General features: G+C 37.4%; 1 long non-coding RNA gene across 1 annotated transcript in view; it reads left to right on the forward strand.

The window, feature by feature from the left end:
* Positions 1–4,105: 4,105 nt before the first annotated feature.
* LOC102471868 (uncharacterized) overlaps positions 4,106–5,091 on the forward strand; it is a 21,530-nt gene continuing 20,544 nt past the window's right edge. The window contains exon 1 of the long non-coding RNA XR_337559.2: positions 4,106–4,205. This is a non-coding gene — a long non-coding RNA (uncharacterized LOC102471868). The remainder of the gene's footprint in view (positions 4,206–5,091) is intronic.

Consider the following 5,091-nt stretch of genomic DNA (forward strand, 5'->3'; position numbering starts at 1 on the left):
CATCGCCCGGGGCATGATTTCTTGTGGAGGCTGTGCACCAGTGAGTCTGCCGAGGCCATTTTTCATGAGTCTCTTACTATTGCCATCTTAGGCTCAGAGAGCAAACAATTACAAAGGCCACAATTGGCTCCCCTTCAAAAACCTCACCTTTAATACCACACTCTGATTGGCCACTTCACATAGCGAATTGGTGAGCTTAGAATCCCTCAGATTTGCATATCCGGATACCTCATGATTGGTCCACAAAGCAACCAATCATAACCCACCTTTTGCTATCCTTCATTCAACCAATCACGACCCACCAATGTGTATATAAGCATGCTCTCTGGCCCATAATCGCCAGATGACCAGGAAGAAGACGACGCTGAGCTACGACACTGCGTCCTCTCTGGACGACCCTGAGTTGCGACACCGCGTCGTCTCCGGACGACCCTGAGCTGCAATGCTGTGTAGTCTCTGGACAACCCTGAGCTGTGGCGTCATTGTGTTGGCTCCAGATGACCCTGAACACTGTGTTGTCTCCGTGCTGCCTACAATAAAGAGACGACCCTGAAGAGACACTGCGTCGTCTCCGTGCTGTGATAGTGCGCCGTACGTCCCGTCTCTCACTCCTTCCCTCAGGAGACCTGTTCCACTGTCTCGCGGGACGAGACAAGGTACTATTATTAACGTTTTATCTATTGTACTAGGAAGGTAAAGGGTGAGAAATTGGGATCATGAAAGCAAGAGGAGGGTCTAAAATAACTGCTGAGTTATCTGCACAGAGTAAATTGTAGTCACCCATTAAAATACCAAAAATAACATTGAGTAATCAATGAAGCAATTGCTGAGGCAGGTACTATTATCATACCATTGACAGGTGAGGAAAAGTAGAGATTAAATAACAAAATAAAAAATGGGAATCAAATGAGGTATATATTATTCTGCACTTCACTGAAATATAGTGGACTCTACAGCATGTATCATTTGTTCTAGATGTTATTTACACATAGGACATAATCTATTTATTAGTAAGTTTGTTTAATTAATATAAGTCCATGATAAACCAGAAAAACAAATCCAGTACGATCTATAAAGAAAGGAAAGCTAAAGTAAGTACAGACTTGACTGTGAATGCTGAAGGGAGGCATCTACTGAATGTTAAGAGTGTTAAGATATTCTCAGCGGTGAACATGTGATGGGGCTCCACCTGGTTCATCACAGAATTTTGTGTCCATGCTGTACTCTTCAGATGATGTGCACATTATGCAGCAACAAAATTATCAAATGCATTTACTTTCTCCTTGATAGCCCCACCCCCCCTGCCACATTAACCTTCCCTTCTTCGTATTGAGGTTTTGCCTCCTGTTCACGTTTCCTTTCTGTATTGTTCATAAACCTTCAATCTCTATAGACCTTGGTGAAATTTGCAAGTTTTCCCAGGGCTGCAATCCTAGTTGGCATTATCACTCGTCCCCCCACCCCTTATCTTTGATATACCATCTGCTGTTTGAAATTGCATTGTTGCCAACATAAACTGTTAAAGGTAAGCTAAAAAGATTCAAGGCTGATACTACTCTGGAGAGAAGAAAACCTGTTTTAAATATTACTAAAGATTGCTTTACATAAAGTGTTCAAGTGTTCATTTGAGGAAGTTAAGAAAAAGATTAGAATAAGAAAAAAAACCACTTTGATAATATTACCTATAGCCATCCAAGCTAGAGATCAATAGTGAGTTTTTGTTATTGTTATTGTTTTTTGTTATTGTTGCTATGAGGCTCTAACATTACACAGAGCTTTGTAATTTTAAATTGGTTATTTTCTTATATTCACAGTTCTAGTTAAAGAAGAACTTGACTAGCTCATGAAACATTTTATTGCATTCATGTGTTAGGTTCATTAGTGTTTCTCCAAAGCAGGTTCTACTGTATTCTTTCTAAATAAACAGAGACAACCAGTTGGCCTTAATCAAGTGGTTTTAATTTGGAATCTTTAAAAATAAACATGAACACAAAAATGGAAAATTATCTGTTGATGATAACATGTTTAATAATATCTTTAATTAGTCTAATCTGCAGTGTATTCATGCTGGGAAAATTAATTTTATAAGCAGTATGATATACAGTGATCAGATGTTTAAAAATAAATAGATAAATAAAAGAATGTTCTGACAAAGCTCTAGCTCTGAGACTTCTGGATGAAAGGGTTATTCTTGTTAAGCTGACTTGACTTCTGGACTACAATTAAGAAAATGTGTGTATTAGGAACCCTGAATATGTCTGACTGTGCTTTCACCACTGGAAATGCAAAGCAGGTATTGAAGGTAGAGTACAAAAGTGAACACCGTAGTAGATTATACAGAAGGTTATTTTGAGATTTAGGATTCAAAACTATCTGTACCAAAAGTTCGGTAAGTAATCTTTCTTTCTCTTTCTTTCTTTCTTTCTTTCTTTCTTTCTTTCTTTCTTTCTTTCTTTCTTTCTTTCTTTCTTTCTTTCTCTTTCTCTTTTTCTCTCTTTCTTCCTTTCTTTCTTCTTTCTTCTATATTTCTTTATTTTTCTTTCTTTCTCTTTCTTCCTTTCTTTGTCTCTGTCTCTTTTTTTCTTTCTTTCTTTCTTTCCTTCTTTCTCTTTTCACTATTTTTCTTCTTTCTTTCTCTTTCTTCTTCCTTCCTTCCTTCCTTCCTTCCTTCCTTCCTTCCTTCCTTCCTTCCTTCCTTTCTTTTTCTTTTTCTTCTTTCTATATTTCCTTCTTTCTTAAACACATGGATGAAAGTCATCACCCTGAAGAATAAAAGGAAAACAGAGTGCTCCTCTGTTTTCCACCTCACAAATTCTCTGACAAAGTTGGTTTTATACAAAGAAAATAATTATCTTCCTGAAGCAGAATACCAGGGCTCAAAGTCAATTCTGAATCACTTTCTTCCTCTACACTAGCCTTTAAAAGGTTTTTAGAAAGGTGTTTCTAAGAAAGTCATAGATCATCAGTAAAAGAAAGAAAGGAATTCTGTAGTCAATAAATTCAAGGTACTTGAACTGGAAAGTGAAATAACCCTGTTACATGATGTAAAATACTAAATGTTAAGAAGTCATTCAGCACTTAAGAGCTCTGTCTTGGAGATTGGGACTGTGATGAATGTAAAGTTGATGGAAGGAATTTGTATATTAAGATTTGTTATCTAATTTTTTTTTTTAAGAGAGATTTCTGCTATAGGGTGCATGCGCTTGCGGGAGACACAGAGAAAGACAAAGAGACTGAAAGCGAGAAATGACCACCCGGGGTGATGGCCATGCCTCAATCCTTTCTCCTCCATTCTCCTCTTGGGATTTGGAGCAGGCACACACATGCCCAGTGAGAGTTTCAAGCCACTTGGACCGTGGTCAAGGACTTGGACCGTGGTCAGCCATGCGGGAGTCCAGCAACATAACCATTATGCCATCTGCTAGTCTCTTCTTTGTCTAATGTAAAGGGAGTCAGGGTGTGTAAATCTCTTCAGTATGGGATCTGGGGCAGGAGACCTGACTTTCAGGGACAAGGGCAGGACTGCATATTCGCCTATATTCATGGATCAAGTTATCCTGGGTCTATTTTGAAGTGACTGGATTTCTCATCTACTCTGTTAAACAGGAAGTTGAGGCATGCAAGATTTGATCCTCTCTGCAGTTTTGCTGAAAGTGTACTATAATTTGTCCAGGTATGCTCTCTTTAGAAATGTTAAATGTCCTTCTCGGAAAAAACAGAAAAAAAAAATGTTTCTAAGGTTCTTATTTACTATGTTTGTGGAGATAATGGCAATATAGTAGGTGCTCAAATTTTTTTTCACAAATGAATGATTAAGTGAATAAATGTGCTAAGTAGTATATAAAAATCTGTTTCAATAGAATAATGCAGATGAAAACCTGATTACCTGGGTTAAAGAAAGAATAAAAAGAAAGGAGTAGAGAAAGCAATAGGAGGCAACACTGCTGAGGAGTTTTTCTGTAAAAAGGATAAGAAAAATGGGATAGGAGCACAAAAGGGAAGTAGGGTGTACTGGATTTTTATTAAAATAAATTACTTGTCTTTTTAAGATTGGACATACTTCAGTATGTTTATGTTTGTGTTTGGCTAGGACTAATGCAGTAGAGGAAGAAAATTTGAGAGTGGATGACAAAGAAGTTATTGAAATTACATACTTTAGCAAGTTAGAAGTGCTGGCCATGAATGAGGGGAAAGCCTGGATGTAGGTAAGAGTACTGGCCTTCCTTCTTCCACTGGTTACAAGAAAATAAGGAGTAAATGGAAGCAGATGGAGGTTGGCTGGTGAATGTTGTGCTGAAAAATAACTCTCTGGCTCTTTCCATTTTACAAATGGAAAAGAAATCAAGATTACAAATACAGAAAAAGAGGCAAGAAGAGATATTTCAGGCCTAGAGAGGGAAAAAAATAAAAGAGATGAAATAGTCTAGGATGTCAGGAAATTGATGGACCACAGAAATTTACTAAAGTCCCCAGGAAGCACTAAAAATATTCTAGGTACTTTAAAACCTATTTTCTAATCTTTTCTACCCTCTAGTTTTGTTTAGAACTTGAAACTAAAATTGCAATAAAAAATTTACTCTGTAAGAAAAAGTCAAATCATATTTTGACTTGTCAAATTCACAAGTTATATATTCACGGAAGAGTAATGTCACAATGACCTTTATGAATCGTATTTACTATTATATGACAGAATTGGCCTGTATAGTTAAATTTACTCCTACTATTCTTAGAGAGTGAGTGGCTGTTTTCAAAACCAGGATTTTATATTGATTTGGGTTATAGAACTCAATGTAATGACATACACAAGTAAATTCAGTTACATTGACTTTGAATGCTATGTTGCAATTCATCATTGATTTATAATTTTGGACACTCTTGAAATCCAGAACATGCTATTCCAAAACATAACACATTGATATTTAAGGAAACAGCAGAATCAGGAAAGTCACTCTCACCTTCCCTTTGCCCTTCTCTCCTGCAGCAAGGCCATGAAAGAATGATCAGGCAGGTGGCATGGTGGCTGACCACCGTTCAAGTCCTGGACCTGGTGGCTTGCTTTCTCACTTTCCCTCTGTGTGTGTGTGTGTGTGT

Source organism: Tupaia chinensis, unplaced genomic scaffold, assembly GCF_000334495.1.
Source record: "Tupaia chinensis unplaced genomic scaffold, TupChi_1.0 Scaffold147312_1, whole genome shotgun sequence".
NCBI lineage: Eukaryota > Metazoa > Chordata > Mammalia > Scandentia > Tupaiidae > Tupaia > Tupaia belangeri.